The 21,575-nt window shown below is 41.5% G+C and overlaps 1 protein-coding gene across 5 annotated transcripts in view; it reads right to left on the bottom strand.

Moving 5' to 3' along the window:
- LOC128879021 (uncharacterized) overlaps positions 1-21,575 on the bottom strand; it is a 275,403-nt gene that overhangs the window by 130,209 nt on the left and 123,619 nt on the right. The window lies entirely within an intron of this gene.

Below are 21,575 nucleotides of genomic sequence, written 5' to 3'. Positions count from 1 at the left end.
AAAAACAGAGCAAAGTATCGATAGTGTACAGAGAAAACTGATGAAATGGTTCGACGAGTAAAGGTTATAGCTGGACAAGAGAAAGCAAATTCGCCTCTTAAGCCAAACTCGAGCAATCATTATTTATAAATTAACCGTGGTTGCAGTGTACTCGAGCAGAAGACAAACAAACATTTGTTATGAAAAATATGAGCAGGGATTTTGTTCTAGAATATTATCATAAGCTGAGACTAAAGGAAGTTTATGAAAGCTGCGAGTACGTATTAAAAAGCATGCAAGGATTAAGCACGAGCTTCGAAGAGGATATGATTCTAAAAAAAGTGTAAATGCGCGAAATATTCTCTACAAATCACGGTAGATTATACAGGATTAGGAGAATTAAGATCTTACCCTTGTAAAACTACTTGAATTTATGTAAGGTATCCGTCTGCAAAATTCTCAAGTTTTCGCAACGATCCAACCTCTATAAATCGCTGTATCCAAAGCACGGTTATAAATATTCATAGCGTAACGCATTAAGCGAGCAACGCCAGAAGATGGAAAGTTTACTTTTGGTCCATTACATATTTTGGTATGATCCTAGAGCTAGATAAAAGTTTGGAAGGAAAAATAAAAGTTTTAAGCAACGGATACCGCTGGTATCTCGTCGAATTAACGATTAGAAAATTTTGTCTCGTTTACCACGGGCATCTCATCATTTGATTGCCATCTTTCCCTATCTCTGGTGAATCGTATGCAGAATAGACAATTTCTAAATAAGTGCCGCCGAAAGCAGTGTTGCACGACTCTCTCGTCGCTAAAGATAAAGGATTTTATAATAGCAACGCTTACAAAGTTGTGTCCTGGTGCAAGAAGCTTATTAGTTGTCATGAAAACAAATTTTTCGCGATGCAGAAAAATTCTGAAGATCAAAGCTGAAAATGAGCTCCACTTTTTGAAAAATCTTAAATGTAATTGTCAAAATACTTGATATAATCGCAATTCTGAACTTTTTGTTTTATGGAGTTGATCGATTTGTGCAACGAACGGCTCAAATTTCAAACCTAGTTTTCTAATTATTTTCTACCAAAATACCCATTTACGTAATCATCCCAGTCATCCGTCGTCGAGAGCAAGACTTGCCCCGCGTTTACCAGGATTATACGACGGTTTGTCATTTAGTCTTCAAAGACAGTGTTTTAAATGGGCGGGCAAAGACTTCTTCATCCGGAGTATGCAAATTTATTCATTCTTCTCTTATTCCATTGTTTAACAGACCTTCCACAAAGTTCCATCGCTCAAGGGCGCTGAGGGGTGACTAACGGGGATCTTTCAGACGTTGTTCGAGTATTTATAGGGAAACATTTATGCTCTGATATTCACGGTTCGATTAGATGAAATTTGGTAACAACCGTTCGTTGTTTCACTTGACACTGTAATACGAGTGAACAAGTGACGTCTATGCAACAGTTCCATTTTTCCTGTTCGCTTGCCCTCGCGGTTGTTACGGCTGGCGCGATATCCTTGCACAGGCACGTGTTTCGATGAAAAAATATTCGGGGTTTATTTTTTATTATTTGAGTCCTCCGCTTTTTTTTCCAAATGTTTGAGGGTTACAGCGAAATTTATCTTTTACACAGCGGTTTATGTTCCGATGCGTGTGTAATAAACATCAATAGCAGTGGTCACAGAGCCACTTTTTTCACTCAAATTCACACCTCATCGTTGTTAAACATTGCGTATTTAGGTAAGGTACAAAGATATTAAATATTCCTTGAAAAAAAAAAAAACTAAATTTTAATAACGACCCAAGAACGATTAAAATATATACGACCACTTTCTTTCACGTTTCGAAAGTTTATAGAATTAGGATTAAATTGAAGCTTAAGATCTTCGAAGGTTATAGATGCGTTATTCCTCCCACGAGACCACCATCACTCTTGCTTATCTCGCATCGTTAAATCTTTAAGAATTTGTGGCTGGTTCGCTTATCTTCGATAAAATTTTCAGGGGATGGTTAAACTCCTCGTTTATTACCTTTACACGGCACGTAAACGCAAGACTAAAACGCTCTAGCGATAAAAATTTGGTAAAAATAAAAGAAACTTTATTCGTATGATTAGTGAAACGCTTATTCGGGTAAGAATATATCGAATAATGGCCACATCTGGCGTCAACGTCGTTAACTGGAAGGAGCCATTTACTTTCTGCCTGGAGAGATCCATTTTGAAGTCAAGAATCTTGAGAGAAACATGCTGTAAAGGCTGTATATGTTTAGATTATCACTCTCTCCACGCGCTACCTATCATATTATGTAAACATAGCGGGTACACTCTTGTGTCACAAACTATAATTGCTTCCAGAACGACGGCAGAAGACCATAGATCAGACATGCCAAACTCGTGTCTCGGTCCATTAGGTTTTCTGACTTGGTAAACCTTTTTATTATATTCGAAATGTTTCGATCTTCTATTCTTTGTTCATATCATCTTCGTACCACGACGTTCGATATTCAATATAAATGTAGTTCCAATTACATTCATCGCACCACAGTTTCAACGAAATCCCGATGTCCCTTCAGTCTTTGTTCTTATTTCCGCTCAGGATAATCTGTTTTGGTCGGCTACTCGGAATAGGTAGATTACTCGAATTTGACACGACGGATTAGCGTAATCTCTGTAATTCAACGAGCGCGGGAAGTTTCATTATAACGCCGCCCAGTTTCAATGGTCGTTGCGCCTGGTCGCAGGCTAGCGCAAAACAACGAATTTCGAATAATAGACGTTCCCGCGGAGTGCAATCCATATTAATTCTTTTTCCTCTGTTTGTTCGATTTTTTTGTTTCGTGTTCCGACGCGAGTGTTTCGCCGATTTCGATTTCGACGGAAAAAAGAGACGACCCCAGCCTCGCGGTGTGTTTTTAATTAATCGATCGCAGCCTTGACAACAATTGGTTTTTCGAAGAATCTCCCAGATCCATAAATAGAATACGTACATTAATTCCGAAAGAATCGTTGAATGCTATTTCTACGTCAGCCGTTAATCCGATTGTTTTTTGTTACTTCCGGATACTCGGATTTATTTGAAGGCGCGAACAGCGAATTGTTTTATGTTCGAGGATTTACGAATATTCAACTCGTTCATTCGATCAAAACAAATGTTGTTGTAAATTTTACGAACTTCTACTCGGAGGAATACGGAAAGTTGATTATCCAGGGTAATTGGAAAAGCAAAAAGCAGTTCAGAACATTGAAACTGAACAGCCAGGGCTCGATGTCGAGAACGATGGCGAGAGAGGATGAATTTTCCAGCTGAAACGAGGCACGCCTTCGGTCACGAAATTTTCTGTATCGTGTCACTGGTTCCGCGGCTTAAGAGATTAAGCGAAGCTGTTAAAATAATTCGACTTCAGCAACGTGCAAGGAACAAACCTGTCAGAGAAATAAGATTAATTCGAGCTCTCTTTTGCACGGAAAATGGAAACATCTTCCAGCTGACGGAATTCTTACGTGAAAAATGCGAAGGAAACGAGATTATCGGGCTTGCTGCGCTGTTGAGAACCGGGCGATTGTCGTGAATACATATTTCGACAACGCTCAAATCCGCGGTGTTTCTCAGATAAGAATTTTTGTATTCGGATGGTTCGAGCGTTTACGGACGGTTCTTTGGTCGTGAAACTTTTATGCGAGATCGAATCGAGAACAGAAATTCTATGGAACATTTCAGTCCATTATTTCATTCGCTCCCACATTTCAGAATAAAATTTACACTTTGCGGAATTTTCAGCATATTCTGAGTGCCCAAATTCGAGGGCCCCTCCTACAGAAACTGAGATGACTCTTCGATCGTCCATCTACAAAAGCTACCAATAAGAAAGGTGCGAACTCTGTGAACTTTAATCTTCAATTTGTGGAACACGAGAGCAATCTCATGATCTGTCCGCCACCTGTTAAAGAGACGATTATTCTTTGTCAATGCGGTGGCCCAGGAAAAGGGTCACACGGGGAACTGCTTTGGGATTTGAATCCCAGACCTATTTTGCCCAAGAAAAGAGCGCAACTGCTACTGAAGCCTTCCACTAAAGTAGATTAATTTTTCTCGCTACTTTTGGCGCACAGAAAGGATCGCGATTTCTATGGAATTCGCTCACGATACGGGGCAAATTTATAACGTATGGTAGCGTTCGAATACCGTTGTGTTGCACATTCAGCTTTACAACTCCATCGATCCTGTTAGGATTTCTATGATGAAAATATTTCAAAAAAAAAAAAAAAAAAAAATTGTTCAAACCAGGGAATAATCATTTTAAACGATCTCTAATAGAATTTTATCGATCGTAGAAAAGTGAAACCACGTGAGAAGGGTCTACAAGCGCAAACAGTAACTCGCTTCGTTTCAAATAATATTCAGAGTACGAATCCACTTAGATTCGTATGGGAGAAGTCGTGAAAAAGTCGCTCGATTCATCACGAACCGCCGTTAAGAGCAGCCGATTCGAGAAAATCCTTGGGGTAAGTTCCACGCTTAAGGTGGATAAGAATAAAATGTCATTAAGGAACGCGGGAAATAAAAGTCCCCAGCCTTCCTCCATGAAACTCCAATTTAGTCCCTCATAATTCATTCGTGTTACACAAATCATACCCTTAATAGAAATTTAAACGACGCAGGAGTGCGAACGTTTGCGTTACTTACGCTCAAACGTCAGATGTAAATTATTACGTTCGATTAAATAAACGTTCCGTGCGAATACTATTAATGGAATATCGTGAGGAATCGGTGAACCGTACGAACGAGGTTGTTTAACCCTGGGGATTCGTGCATCGACAAATAGAACGATGAATTACTGAAAATGTTGTATCGCTAACAAATTAATTTTTACTTATCCGAACGTGCCAATCGTTCCGATCAAAAAGGATTAGCTCTTTCGAACGACACGTTGCCACGCAAAGCGAACATATTAAGCGAAACCACTCGAAAATTGTTTCCAATTATCTGTATACACCCGTAACGTCGAAACGCATTACAAATAATTCGCTACGAATATTTTACCGAATTCATCCGTTCTGACATTTCATTTCGCCGGTCCCACCGAAGACAAACGCGAGCTTGCGTTACGCAGCAGTCGAGCTTTCGGCTCAACTAGCAAAATTTGCATGGAAATATTGTAAATTCCCACAGGCCGCAGCCTGATAATGCTTCTGGAAACCGGAAAACTGTACTTTTCCCAAGCATGAAAGACAATTTTTATGTTTTCATGCGCACTTTTGTGTGAGGATATTAAAATTTCCGCATTCGAATGCCGCGACGGTACGAAACGGTCCTTTTCGTTTGCCTGAAATCTTTCCTGTCTTTTCAACCGAGGTTTTCAACATTTCAAGAACCTGTCGTTTCGAATTCACCTTTGGAAGCATTTATCATCTAGACATTTGATCGTCCCTTTTCGCATTTCGTCGGAACTTCTATTCCTCGAGTGCTCTACGAGCTTCTTCAATGTAAAAGAAAACCCGGTCGAAGGAGTATTTTACGAGTGCCACTCGAAGAGACTTTCAGTTTATTTCAAAACGTTTCCCGTATTAAATAGTTGCTTAACCGCAAAGAAAACGGTTGGCCCGGTTGCGCGCAACATCGACAACGTTTCTCGAGTCGGCCGCGTACGAACATTGAATTAACGTAGGAGTTTAAGAATACAAATGTTTCTCTTTCCATTATATTCTACGCGAAATGCTCGGAAGACTGGACGAATGAACTCTGAAAATCGAAATGGATAATAGCTAAAAAAATATGGAAAATTGGGAACGACCATTCGTTGACCGTCAATTTGAAAAGTTATAAAAATAATACTAGATGGAGAAAAATTGCAATATACGCAGTCATGTGTGGAGGGACGAATTCCCAACGAAAAAGCGTGCGAAAACATCAAACTATTCGGTCAACAATTCCGCTTTTTTTCATTCGATTCCCCAAGTGGACCTACGTAATTGGTAAAAAAAAAAAAAAGAATTGTAAGGAACCTACGAACGAAGGTAATACGAGCTAACGATCTCGTAACGCGATATGGGAAGAAACGCCAACAGATGAAAAAATATTATTTAGAAAATGCGAAACACCGAGGAGCTTGTTAAAGCAATGTAATTTTCTGAAGTAAAGTACGAAATCCCTTGTGAAATATTAATTTCTCGATAAACACGCGCTCCACCAGTTTCGTACACGATATAACGAGGAGAAACGCTTTGTGTAAAAAGGGACATGTGCTTCCATTAAAGAAAAAAAAAAAAAAAAAAAATAGGAATAAACGTAAGTGCATAATGCGCACGCTCCGTTGCACTTGAGAGAAAATTTATATTACAGAAAGATAGTCCTCATTAGGCCATTCAACTTTGCCCTGTAGAAATGTATGTTGCGGTGCCGAGTACGCGGCCGAGGGTCGCGAAGACCCTCGCACTTTACAAATCACTCGCTCCCGTTTCTGGAATTTCTCCAACAAGCCAAGTCGACTCTTTCGTTGACTGCGCATCATAACACACACTGGGTGCGATGAAAGTACTGTCACAAAATTTCCAGGCGTACACCACTGCTTGAAAAACTGAAAGAAGCGGTTCAATAAGAATGGGCCTGAGAAAAATTAATTGATGCTGCGGTGACGAGTGAATAAATAATTCTTTTTGCTTCTCCTGCGCTAACCAGGACAAAGGGAGCGAGCGTTTCTGTCAGGATCTGCTAGTGGACTCATTAGTAAGCCGTTTCTGAGAGTCTGGCTACTTCAGTCTTCGTTGTAAACAGTTCGTTAAGGACGTATAGTCTCGTACGAAGTACCCATCATAGGTTTATCATAGAAACTGTCATGCTGAGAGGTGTATTTTTCGTGTATCAGCAATTTAAGGATATTAACGCATCTTTTTTTTTTTATAGTTGAAGTTGTGGAGTCGTCGAAAATGCATCAGCCGAAACGTCGAGTCAGCAGACCTACCGTAATTCAACTACTATTTCCAACGTGACTGTCGATAAAACGAGATATTCGTGATCCACGCCTTAGGGCGAGCTACGTCCCATTGGTTGTCAGCTTGTAACGCGCTGGTAAAGTATTCATATGTGCTGTAAAGATCACTCCAGGATTAAGGGGAACGTAGTACTACGAGTGGAGGGAACGTGGACAGTGTCGAGTAATTTCTGCTTAGTCGCAGGCTTTACGAAGGCCGACTTAAACGTCTGACCCAATACGGTTCGCCATTTCTCCAACAGCTTTTCATTCCAACTCCTCGGGGTGCTGGAGCTCCTGATGTTCCCAGTGGACCAGCATATATTCGAGCCATTTAATTTCTACCAAATTGAAATAACAGTTAAATATCTATTAATTTCTATTAACCCTTTTCAGACCTGGCGTCGATTAGGGGATTCTCGTTACCGTTTCCGAATTCGTCCGAGCCAGCGCTGAAACGGCAAGACATATTTCAACACCTCGTACGGAGCAGACATTCATCAGAAAAGGTATTCTAACCACCGTCGGTACTCCTTCTCTGTCATTAGACCGCGGACCTTCGTCAGCGATACAAGCTCCTCTGTCAAGGTTCCGCGAGTTTCTCGAAACACCCTGTGCACGCCATAAATTTTTCCATCCTTTTATTTGTTGAACCGGCCTCGCACCGGCGTGGGAGATAGTCTCGAACTTATGGCCGGTAGTGTATCTTGCTCGAACCCGTGAAATCCATTTCGTTCCCTATTCGCGTGTCAACGAAGTACGCCGTGGCCAGCGTAGAGGATGAAAAATAAACGCCGGACAACGGGGCTAACGAAATTTTCCAGTCGGAATTCGTTCCAACGGCCATTATCGAGGACGAATAATACGGTTTGCGGATTGATGACTGGAAACAGTTCATTGCCAGGTGTCGGAGGAACGTAGTATCGTTATCGTCGCAAATTACGCATAGTGGCTATGCGTGTACATGCGGGCGACCAGCCGTGTGTGTACATAACTGAAAATTCAATGTAGCACCGCAGGCGTGGGAAAATGGATTGCCCGAACCGCGGCCGTGCCAAACGCTTTAATGCGATTCGCGTATGCTTATTGTTCGAGTTGAAAACAACACTCCAACGAGGGGGAAAGAGCGACGCAATTTTCACCAATGAAAGAATTCGTTGCGGTGAGGATTGTTCGGTCCATGAATTTTCTGTGTCGAATATGTCAGGAAATTAACTCTTCGCACTCGACTTTTTTTTCTTGTACCTACCAGCAACTCGAGATGCTTTCTTAGCATTCTATTGCCACGAATGTGAAGCTTAGATTGACTTCGATGATGAGACCTCTAATTTGAGATTTGGAAATCGCTTTACCTGACACTTCGAGTTCCAAAAAAATTAACATCACGTTAAGGTGCGTCTGAGAGTCACCTTTCGAGCGCAAAGGGTTAATACGTGATGTAGCTCGTGGATGATTGGGTGTAAGTCATTCTAATATTCCTATAACTCTACCAAGAAAATTGTAGTTCGTCCAAAGTATTTTCCCCAAGAATGCATTGCTACACGCATAATTTCACCGCAGCGGGTTCGTGCAGTCGTTTGAAAGATAGCTTGAATTCCCCTGTTGAACGTGACCCGTTTTGCAAGCGAATAATTCCTGAATTTTGTAGTAATAGTAAAGTAATAATTCTCGGATGATCCTATTCTTTGGTAAATTGGCTTTGCTCGTTTCATCGTATTTTTCTTTTGTGTGACCAACTGAGCTTCCACGAACGAAAATATAAGACAAAATGCTTCCATTTTCGCGACTTTAACAGAGCTGCCCTATGTTTAACTGGATGCGTTGGTGCATCGCGAACGTCTTCATTAGTATAGCGTACATTTTCCCTCTGAAATGTATGGAAAACTTTGATTGCGCTTTAGCGAAGGTACGCGACATTCTCACGCACATATACGATAATTAACGTTGTCGCACAAATGTTTCCGTCGCGATAACGTTTAGCAGTCTCTGCGCTGGTATGCTGCCGTGGTCACACGATAACGGCGCCGCCGGAACGATAATGGCAAAGGCATTATACGGAGTGAGAGTCGGTTATTGTTGGCTCGACATTAAGGCACTGACAATCAAGAAAATGTCGCGGGGACACGCCGCATTTTTCATGTCGCGCCAAAGTATACCTCGAGTAAAGTAACCTCGAGTAAGTAAAATCAAGTTGGTAACTTTGAAAATGTCGACTTTCCTTTTAATTGGATTTTCCGAACCTGCGTATGCTTGAAAATATATTTTCTGAATTTTGTACGGGTATATGAAGAAGTACCGAAGCTAGAAATACTTCGAAGGGGGCAACGTGCCCTATCTCGAAAGTGCTCTTAAAACTTCAAAAGCGTTTTTCTCAAAACCGTGTCCCTCGAGACTGTCGGCACGATATCCTGGGAATTACTGAACCGATCGATAATGAAGTTTTCGCGTACATGCGAAGTAGACGTCTGTTTTATGGCCTCTGCCAGACCTAAGTCGACATCGTTGCATCTTTAATGTTTCGTACGACCTCGCGAAGTTCAAAAATCGTAGAAAATTTTCTCTATAATTTTTCGTTAATTGTATCCTCATTGGGGACTAAAATTCGCGTAATATTTCCACGGATCCGGGGACTCCTTTGCGCGAGACTCTTCCGCAGTTATAAACTGTTGGCAGATTTTTTGCCAAAGGCTCGCTCGAGCACTTACGAAATACCAGGCATTTTAAATTAACGCGGCCTCTCGCAGAGCTGTCGATCTTATAACGACCTCCAATTTCAGAGAAATCTGCCGCTAATGAAAGAACGTAACGCGGCCGTGCTCAGTGTAACGTGGAAAAACAGGTCGCGTGCAGCAGTTTCACTTAATTAATGCTTCCTTTACCTAATAAAATATCCGCGTTTTCACCCTCTCTATCTCTCTCGCAAATATTACCCCATGCGTTGATACGGCGCGAGACCGACTAAACGTTCTTTGATTCGTGTCGACTTGTATTACGAATTCCAGACAATTTTAATCGATCCGATCGCTCGTATTTTACACGTTAAACGTGTCCGCGTACTTTAACGGTGGAACGTTTCTTTGATTCCGTGATTAATTTTCACTGTACACCGATCGCTTGCAACAATTTATGCATCGTGTTTGACTATGGTTGTCATCGATTATGATCGAATGTAACGACGAGTTAGCGTCAATACGTACCAGCACGAAGGATTAATATCAGCTATCGCGTTACTAATTTTAATGCTATTGAAAGTTTCACGTATCAAATGTTGTAATAAACGCACTTATAAACATGATTTGATTAGTATTAATATCGATATTAATACAACTCGATAGGTTTAAAATTTGGAATTTCAACGTATAGCGTACATGTTGAATTTGAGAAATCTACCCTTAACCCACGGTAAATAATTCAAGAAGAGTTCGACGACCTCCTCCTGAGAATCTCTTCATTCGACAGGTACGCTTTAAGATTTGCCTGGTACTTCTATTCATTATCTAGATTCATTAACGCGAGCTTCTTCGATATCCGTCGGTTCGTTCTCGAAACGTCGCAAAGAAGTGCACAGTTCGTGGAACAAAAGGGGCGTGCAACTCGTTTGCACGTCCCAAATATGAAAGGTATTGGCCACCCGTAATCCGAATGCCTTTGAAGGAAAGCTCGACGCAACGAAGAAAGCCGGACGGTCTGGTCTTATTAAGTTTTGACTCGCGTCTCGGCTACTCATGAAATAATTATATCGATCAGTTGACCTCGTTTGGAGTCACGTTCCTCCACCTACGTTATTACTTCTTATTTTTACTTAGAATTCATATGTAAGTAAGAAATAGTATTTCTTTCTGAAACAATTCAAAATACAGACACTTGTTTATATCATGTTTCCGCAATGTCGTTGGCAATTGTAACCTTTCCAAATCTCTTTGTTTGTTAGAATCAGCCGAACGAACAACAGGGCAAGCTGCGTGTGTTCCTCGAGGACGTACAAGAACCCCTAACACAGGGACCAACGAATTGCCACAGCATTCGAAAGCCTCTGAAACACCGCCAGGTGGATTCGTTGAGCCCTCCAAAGCGCTCATACCGTCGAAAAGCTTAACAGCTATGTTCCTTGTGATTAAGTTCGTCGGCGAAACCCGCAGGCTGCAATTTTCCAGAAACGCCAAGTGTTCAACCCTGAATACAGTTTCAGTTAATCGCGGTTTTAGTTATCGTAAAAGAGGCTGGAAACCTTCAAAGGTGTACAGCTCTCTCCAAATCGGTCGAAGAACATTTTCGTCCACGATTACCTTCGAAAGTGAGTTTTACCAATTGGAGGGGACAAACGTAATACGAATTTTTATCCCGATAGACAAATATCTACGTTGCCTGGATAAAAGTGCGTCTGGTGAAAATAAATAAATTCGATATCACAGGGCTCGAGTTTAGAAAAGCACACGACGTCAAATCGATTTGACCAACCGTACCGGAGGAACAACGGGTGTTCGATTAAACTTCCACTATTTGTCTCTATCGTCCAGTAAAACTTCTCCGTGGCAACTCAAAAGTTCCGCAGACGTAAAAGTAAGCGACGCGTACCTTAGAGGGATATAAAGTGTAGGAATATACATTTCCGTCCGCGGAATGGAAACGTCGGTGTAGCTGTCTGGCAGAAACTCTGTTTCACAAATAAATCGGGATTAAGACATTTTGTGATCCTGGGTTAGCGTTAATTTTAAGAGAGAGTGGCTGGCCTCGAGGTCTACAACCGCTTAGGTCCGATGACTATTCCACAGTGTTATCCTGTTTACAGGTGATGTCGAACCATGCCCTGTTTAATTACATGAACCCTTTCGGACCTGAATTATTTTCCAATTACTCCTTCACCTCCCATAAAAAATGACCCGGAACACCGGATTTCTAGCCAAAGATACAACACCCGAGAATAAACATGTTAGAATAATTACAGGAGCGAAGGAATACGCGTGACAGGCGGCGAGAAATGAGGCAGAAATATTTCAGATAAGGAAACCTGCGGGGTAAGTCGAGACTAGCGAAGATGAATTAGCTAACCGGTTAAGTAGCTCTTGGAGTTCCCGACTAACTTAAAAATGGCCAAGATTGTTGGCGAAAGGAGAAAAAGCGGGGAAAGGTGCAAAACGAGATGCAAACGATCGACGGACAGACAATTTGTAAAGTCTGAAACTGGTTGGAAGAGGCGCGCGTTATACGGGTCATGTTGAATCTTCAAGTTTCGCCAGGGAGCGGCGTCAGCGGAACGATAGTTAAATACGAGTCGCTTCATTCGATTAGTATCGCGAAAATGAGGTGGCGGGGAGACCAGGAAGGTAATACGTGGATAGTCTTCAGGATTAACAAAATATTTTTACCGTAACAAAATCCGCTCATTGGTACGCGAAACAATTAATTCGAAGTAAATATGATTAAAGCCGTAAAACAATTAGGATCAAGTTCTGAATGCAAACGGCAAACAGCCCTCGACGCTGACCTACGCAATCGTATTTATTTAGATCAGTGGCGCACCGAAACCGGCGTTTAATCACCGAATTCCATTACTTGGGATGCACGCTCGTAAAGGAAACCGGTCCCTGAATGGCTGAAATCCTCCTGGGGAACGGCGAATAAACTGCCGATGGGGCTGTGAATCGCGATTCCCCGTGAACGATTCGACGAAGGGCTCGCGGCGAGCCGAGGGAATAAAAAATGCAACGAGCCGCGGCATACATACGCAAACGGGGCAGCTGGGGGATACAGAGGGGTTGAGACGAAACGAGGGTGTGAGCGGCGAGAAAGTGGGAAGCCGGAGGAAAAGGCGTACCGCCTGTAAAGGATTGCGGGGGCCGACGGATAAAGGGGTTGCCAGGAGGTGATGGTTGATGAGAAGAGCTCGGCGAAGAGAGGCAGAAGAGAGCGACCGGGTTGAGGGTAGGAAGTGGGAGAAAGGGACGCGTAGTTAGGAGTGAAAGAGGAACCGGAAAGGCTGCGGCCCCGGGAAAAGGAAGGGCAAGTGGGGCAGACTTGCAGTTTTAATTCTTCGCGCCTCCTTTGTGCGTGACGCTGGGAGGTGCGTCGACTTTAGTAATTGTTTCAAGTGTCCGAAAATCTGGGGCGCCTGCACGAAAGATTGTCCCCGGTAACAACTTGACGGTTTTCTCCCCACGACTTAGATTACACGCTAATGAGACCAGCCGCGGTTGCACGCCCCTATGAGTTTGAATATTCGATTCGGATAGTTGTATTCGGTGCATTCGGAACACCTGTCCACGTCTCCCCTATGATATCAGCGAATTTGATCGCATACGCGCCCCTCCTGCGCTAGGGCCATGAATGCGTGATTCGATCAATTCTGGAATCCGTAGTTTTGGCATTGCTAAACTGGACGATAACCCACATGCATGAATCAAGCTTAGAGCACTGCGTCGTTGTCGTCTACGATGCACGTTTATCGTTTTGGTGTTAAGGCAGGAACATTTGATGCTTGTCTGTTTGAGTTAAGAGTTGCAATAACATCGTCGTCAATCCGTTACTAGGACTTTTACAGACATGCCTTGGACCCTTTCGATTCGAGAAAGAATAATTCAGTTTCAATTGTTATTAATGGTTGCACCAGTGGGGGATAACTCCGTTCTGATTATCGAGGATGGTATTGCGTCAATGAAACTCGTATAATAATAATGTAACATACGCGCACGCTTGTTGCACATATCGGCGTATTTCTGATCTGAAAACGTGATACGTTACATAGCAACGCGGGTGCACGCAGACCGTCGGTTTAAATCATTTCTTTGTTTGCTATTCCGTTGCGCCCACTGCTCCGGAGTTTATTATTTATCCAAACGCGGCCAGGAAAAATGCAACAACGATGCAGCGGTAAACCGTCAACCACGGAATTTATAAAATTTCATTTCTTTCGCGATTGGCCGCATTGCCAGCACCTGACCCGCGCACGTCTCGTTTCGCAAGTGTTTTTTAAACGAATCATGGCAATGCATGTTTAATTCACAGCTCGTAGCATGGAATTTCAAATGTACGTTGCTTTGAAGTACGACGAACGAGTTTGCAAATTTTGTCAAGCTTTTTACACTCCTTTTTGCAGCTTAGTTGTGGATTTAAACGTTCCAGATTCTGAAAATGAAACCTCGTTTAATTTCATTCGATATTTTCGACGAATCCTTGACCTGGATGGTCCCGCTGTACATTGTACAGCGCAACAAACGTACACTAGAAAGTTACACATTTTTCTATCTCCTAAATTGCTCCTGCTTTTCAAAAATATGTACACTACCCCTATACAAAATGCATGCTCCGTAGTTTCACTTTTGGGAGGCTGAAAGTAGTACGCAAAATTCCTGACGCACTGCCGAACCCACTGTTTACGACGAAATATTGCAGGAAAAAATATATTCCCAGGAATACCCCAGATTAAAACCACAAATAATTAATGTTTTTCTAGAGAGCGCCACGGATGAATTTATCGCGGCATTTCGGGGTTCTGCCGAGTTTTCAGCTTCGGTTTACTCGCCACGTGGAGAAAAAGAAACTCGATCACCGTAACGCGACTGCGAGCGTCGCAAATCACGCGATTTTAATTACGCGCCCCGAGAACATAGAATAAACTAATACGTGACTCGACATCGGTGGAAGTAGAATAAGTCGACGCGCGGGCGGACCAGTGGCATAATTTTAATCCACCTGGATTCGTTAGCGGGAGCCTAACACAGTTCCAGTAACGACGGTTTCATCGAAGTTCCCTGAAATCTGTGAAACTTAAATGAAAGTTCGTTTCGTTGGAAATTCGCGGCAGAAACAAGTCCCTGGCAGACTCTGGCCACGAATTCAGGAAAAAAGAACCGCAGTCGTCGGGGCTCCAATCGCCGATTCAACCTGATAGAAGACCGACATCGCAGAAATCCCAGCTCCTCCGTTAATTATTTCACGGCGGTGAGCGCGGACGGCCGATGCAATTATTGAAAAATTGAGATCGAAGGAAATCTGTAGGAAATTTCTATTTCATCTAGAGCAATCGCTGGGAGAAATTAATACATCGACTTTAATTATATTTCAAGCCTGATAGGGATACAATTACCTCGCGTTTCATTTCTAATATTATTCCTCTCGAGAATAACGAGGCCTAGATTTAGTCGTGACTTTTTCATCATTTTTGATACTTATTTTTTTCTACATGCGGGCTAACAAGCAACGCTGCCGAGTCGATGCCATTATCGGTTACGAACGCGTTCGCTGCATTTTCGAGCCGAAAGTTTTGGGTCAGAATTAATTTCCACCATCGCGAAAAATATTTCTAAAGCGAAAGGAACATTCTATATGTATCCATAACAGAGCATTGGAACAATAGAGCGTTCAGATAACTGGGAATTCGAGTAAAGGCAAAACATGGTATCAAACACCGATGGGATAAAGCGAAATAATGCACTCGCAAATATTTTATCTGATTTCACATTCATTATGGAATTATATAAACTTTTAATTGCTGTCTGCTTCTAATGTGCTCTGAAAACTACGGCACGGAACGTCGAACATATTTTTCATTTATTTATCGCAAGCCAAGCCGCGGGAAAAAACGTTCAGAGGAACCCAGACTAGAATATATCAACGCTCGAACGACGTCAAAATCGGATCGCTTGCAGGTGGACGATTAATTAAGGTGGGAGAAAAAATGGCGGTCATTAAAAACAGGTCGCGCTGACGCGAAGTAGTACGTGACTGTCGCGACTCAGACGGATCGCGTGCTTTAAACACTGGCTGACTCTTTTTTCCCATCGGTTATTTTCGCGACGGTCGGGACAATTAAATGAGCATACAGTTGCTGTTTTAAAACACGACGGTAATAATATCGATAAGTCCTCTAAAATTCCTAGGCGTTAATTATTTTACCTGAATTATTTTTTTTTCTCGTACTAATGTAATTTAATTTTTAGGGTTAACTTTGACTAAAATTAGTATGGAAAAAATGGAAGTAAGAGAAATGGACTTTTTCAATGTATAAAAGAGTCTCGAACGAAACGGACTTGCAGATGCTAATCTGTCGCATTAAAATAAATCCTCGATCATCGAATGGCTAGGATGGACGCTCGAATATTCGCTGTTTACCTGCGTTCTCGTTCCATTCGACACTTTTCATTACACACCCGTCGAGCTTGTCCCGTAAATATTAATCAAACTGCTCTCGATACGCGGCCCTGGTGTTCCATCGTTCAGCAATTCCGGCGATCAGACGATATTTGTTTCGTCGAGTTGCCGCAGTAATTTCATCGCAGGAAACTACGTCGCTCGCGACAAATGTAATGGCTGTTAATCTGTCAAATACAGTTAAACACCTCGTGTTTGTCGTCCTGTAAAATACTCTTCTAATCCCTGCTGGCTGCTGCGTTTGCCTATCAGGTTTCGTGATTTATACAGAAAGCTCGAAGCGATCCGTTGCACCTTCTTCAGTCTGACGCATTTTAAACCTGTACCATTGGCTAGATCAAAGTATCCACTTTTTCAAACGTATTATCGAAGAGAGTATCGACAATTTATATTTATAGTTTCGAAATCGTCTAACTTCAAAGCTCATAACTGGAACGAATTCTATAATAAATGTTGCGGAAATTGTTCGTACGGCTTGATAGTATTTCTGAATGAAGTCGAACGCACTCGTCTCCATTTAAATCTTCGGGGAAGCAGTTAAGCAACCTCTATGATAGAGCAACTTTCTCTGTAAGAGCGAGCCGTCTAATCGAGAACGATCGATCATGAGGTCGCAAAGCGAGTAGTAGAACTAAAACTTCGCCGCAGTGGCCGATGCCAGCGGATAATGCGCTCAGGTAACTCGCAGTCCATTCGTCATGAACGCAACGAAGAACGTTCGAATCGAAAACCAAGTCCAACGTTGTTACGTCGGTTCATTATTTAGCAATTTTCGCAAATGGAGGTCGCGTAAGAAATTCAACGAATCAACGGAGTTACATTATTTACGAGATAATGAGCCAACGCGAACTTCAATTGCTGGAAAGAGGGAGATTTACGGTTTTACAGGAAAACCAACGCTGAAAAATGAAGAAATAAATGCGGTACTTACTTATTTTGCTGGGATAAGCTATCGGGCGATATTGCGGTGAACTAGATTAGTTTCTCGAACGTGAGAGCAACTCGGGACAAATTATTAACCGAATATAATAATAAGTATTTAGTTTCCAAGATTAAAAATAATATTAAAATAATTTGTCGGAACAATTTTTGTTCAAAATTCTCCATAAAGTACAGCGTCCAAGCGCAGGTTATTAATGGCTCTTTCAGAATTGCTAAGGGTGTAACATACCCAGACGACAGTACTGGACCCTTAAACGTGGCAAGGATCCTGTAATTCAGCAAGAAACAATTAATTTTAATTTCGCTGAAGAACGGCTTCTAGGAAATGAAGCCAATTTCGGTAAAAATAATGTGGCAAAGTCGTTTTAACTTTTTAAACGGAGCGGTGCAGAACAACGAATTTCACTCGTAAAAGAGTGATACGGGAGAATGAAGATACATATGCAGAGAGAAACGTAGAAAAATACTTTGTATTTCATTCGTTTCGTAATTTCTTTCGTTTTAACGGAATGTGACAAAAAAAAAAAAGAATGAAGTAATGGCATATAACACGAAAACATTGTTAGCAATTGTTTTATATAATAGAACACGTGGAAACGGGTAAAAGAGTTGGTCGGAGAATTTCGTCTCGCTTGTTACCTCAGATAGGATTCAAAATTTGTAACACTTCGCCTCAAACCAAGGGTGAAATCGAACGCCATGAGATTCAGTCTGCGACGAGGAAACGGATAAAACGATTCCGCCATCAGTGACTAAGTCGATACCATTCTTTCTCAGTGGTAGAACAGGAAACTCGTTACACGGTTCGCGAGGTAATCATTTACTTGCGTTCAATTTCGAGATATTTTTGATGTATACCAAAAATCCAGATCACCAGTCACAGTTATTTCATTTTTACTTGTTTATTCCTGACTACGTTCAGTGGTCTCTTGAAATATTTGTTAACATCGTGCCATCCATCAACAGTTTCCTCGTGATTAATTCGTTCAACGCCATGTCAATCTCACGGGGATTGTCTACCGCAACATAAGACACTGTCACGTAACAACTTCCATTTGAGAATTAACCTGTAACCGCGCAGTTTCCTAGCCACAAATACCTTCCGTGTACACATGCAGTGACAAATGAGTAAAGACGTATCAATTCGTCCTATCCACAGCAAATGGAAATGTCTTTTAATTTATCTCCAACACAAATATATAAATCAAGTTAAGGACAAAGTTACTTCAAAGTTCACTTGTATCTATAAACAAAATATTTTCGGATGACGTTAGTGCTCCTGTTGCGCGCTGTAATTCTTCTTTTCTCAATTTAGGTAATTTGCTTAGATACGGAAAAGCTTTGTATGACTAACGAAGAATAATCACGCGCGAAATGTTCATGGAACGAGGTCGCTAATAAATTTGATTCCGCCTCTCTGCTCCACTATTTAGGGAAGAATGTTCAGCGTTACTTTTCGCATAGTTTCGCGTGAGTTCTCTGTTTCGTGCGGCGCGACCACGACACCGACAAGATCCACGACGTTCTTCGAATGTTCGTCGACAGTTACACTAAAAAGCCAGGCTGGAAAACGAAAGTATTTCGGTGAATAAAGTTTGCGGAGTGTCAACCCTGAAAGAACTTCTTGGATCTCGATTGACTCCACGCCATTCCACGTTTTATTTGGAGCTCGCTCGGATTATTTACTTTCATTTAATATTGTTCTAAACTGAAATAAAAAAAAAATAGAGCACGAAGTGTATTATATATTTAATATACTTTTGAAACGATAAATGTCAGAAGATGCTAAAACTAGTTTTGCGTTTGAAGAACATGTTTTATTCTGGGAAATATTAAAAAATTCAGCTACTTGAAAATATGAGGGAGTGAAAATTGTTATTCGAGGAAAGCAAATAATAAGATGTTGAAATGAAGTTGTCTCGAGAAGGAGCTGTTCCTCGACGAATGGATTTAAATAACAGCGACGAGTAGACAGTCTTAATAAGTCTACGTCTCCGTTTATTCGAAATAAGCCCACAAGTGTTCGAGCAACGGAATAACAAGAGCAGTAGATAAACGAGGATAAAGATGTTCTCTCGTGAATTCTCTCGTGTATGAATCGAGAGTACACGGGCATTGTTGTATATTACAAAATGAAATTCGAGACGCAGAGAATATAATTCCCTCATATTTCCCAGCCGTAGCTCTACTTGAATTTTTTTCAATTGCTCCTTTTACATTATAATTATGTCGGAAAATGTTTCCTTCGTTTGGGCGGAAAAATGATTTTCCTTCTTCGTAACCGTATTTTCGCTTAATTGCAAACGTTTGGTCGAAGTTCTGGAATCGACAGCTGCACGAATTTTGATACCGGATTCAAAATCAAAATTAGTGTGAAAAATATTGTTTTAACATAAACAATAGCTAGTTTACTTCTATTATTTCCAATCGTTTCAAATCTATAGCCGTTTCTTTTGTTCTATTCTATTTTTCAGTTTTTTTGAATGCACCTGCAGTTTTGAATTTCAAAAAGATAATTGGAAACCTAATCTTGTAAAAACTAGCACAGAGAATCGATACGTGCACAGAACTTTCGAGCGGAGAGTGCAATTTCGGAATCGAAAACGTTTCGAGCTGGAGAAAATCCTTACGGAACACTGAGCACGATTGATGAAAGTAATACCAAACAAAAATAAAAGCCTGGCAAATAAACTGAAGTTCGAGTTTCATCTTAAATTTCTAAAACCTCGCGACAATAATATTTGTAAAAGTAGAATTTGTCTCCTAATTTGTGTACAGTATTTTAAATAAATCGCGAGACGAAGTTTCGGAAGTTACCGATAAACCCGTTGGGCTTCAGGAAACATTGCGTCTGAATGAAAAATGGGAAATCGATTTCTGACGAGTCAACCTTTGCTACAACCGTTTTTGTTTGTTGCCTCCAAGTAAACAGCTGTGATAAATGAAAGTTTCTTTCGGTAGACTAACAAGTTTCGTTTGTCGAAGATTTATCCACGGAGACGGTTATCGGTTTAATCGCGATTAATTTCCCGTTAAAAACGAACGAGACAATATGACGTACGCAAGATTATTACATCCGTATTATTATTGAAATATCTGTAGCGCGATATAAATCACAAACTGTCAACGATCCTTGATCTCCGTCAAACTTTCGATTGCAAACTTGCCTTCCCTCGACAAGTTTGATTGATTTACGCGCAAATAAAACACTCGCCAGGCACCTGTCTAATTTAAATCCGATTTTAAACAAATATCACGACGCGCGATGTTATGCGCATATGTCAACGAATGTACTCTGACAGATTAATTAATGTATTCAAATATAAATTGTTTCATGTTTTTCAGGGCTTTTAAAAAATGCTCGACGATACGAATATTGATCAGTATCCACGAGACATGATCACGCGTTTAGATTCACGCCTACTTGGTCCTTCTTACGAGTTCGCTGTCGTTGGAGCATCCGCGAGATTTCCATAATCAATGAAACGAACGTTGTGCCCTTTTCCCCTCCCTTTCGATCAACGCTAATTGCGCAAAAGTCATACGCGGCGACAGATGGAACAAACACGGGATTAATTGTTTGGCTCGGTGATCGCGTGTAGAGTGCAAACATGTATCGAACGTTTACGCGTCATCCGTACTTGTTCCTCTCGTCCTGAACACCTCACAGCGGGGTACGAGGTTGAAGTAGCCTGGTTGAGGTAGGTCAGAGAGAAGGGGACAACCGGAGCGTGTATTTATCACGTAATCCCTGGACATTATGCTTGGCTACTCGTGATCATAAATTATAACTTATGGAATGGAACCAGTATACGTTTCGGGTAGACTGGCATGCGCAGTTTGCCCTTAACGTATTCATCTTCGCGGAGGGAAATTCGTGACGTTGAGTAATCGGTGCGGGACCCTAGGAGTGCCATGAAAAAAGAAATAGTCGGTCGCGTTGCGGACGAGCGGTTCGTCTATTACGCTAGGAAGCAACGAAACGCTTGAATGAATAGAAAAGCGTAGCCAACTTGGTATAGCGTAATTAATGTCAAAGAATTGGCCACTAAAGAAGAACATCCTGCTGTTGATTCTACGAGTCGTCGATATTCTTGAAAAGATAATCTCCAGGTGAGTACAAAAAAATAATAAGGAATCCAACACGGATATATTGAAAAAGAGTCAGTATGTAAAAAGAATTATCGTGCAGAATTGAAACTATCGACGAACCAAATCTTGGTTCACCAAATATTCCCTCGAAAAATTCGTCGCTGTTAACCCAGACATAATGGATCTACCGCTACGTAGCAACAATGTCGCAAATGGAACTCGAAGGATTCGTAGCACTTTTGGGTCGGTGGAAGGAGCAATTTTAGAATCCTGGAGATGATTGGAATTCTGATTCGTGGCCAGTCGAAACTTCCAAGGGATTAAGAACCGTCCGAAAGTCGAAGAACTTCTGGAAAAGAAGCTTGGGAAGGCTGAAAATTGGAATGAAACGTTCGAGTAATCCTAAAAGTCAGGAACTTTATAGCGTTCTAAAAAACCC

The sequence above is a fragment of the Hylaeus volcanicus genome, chromosome 6 (assembly GCF_026283585.1).
Source record: "Hylaeus volcanicus isolate JK05 chromosome 6, UHH_iyHylVolc1.0_haploid, whole genome shotgun sequence".
Lineage (NCBI taxonomy): Eukaryota > Metazoa > Arthropoda > Insecta > Hymenoptera > Colletidae > Hylaeus > Hylaeus volcanicus.
The sequence above is the reverse complement of the archived record's forward strand: the minus strand, read 5'-3'. Positions and strand labels throughout refer to the sequence as shown.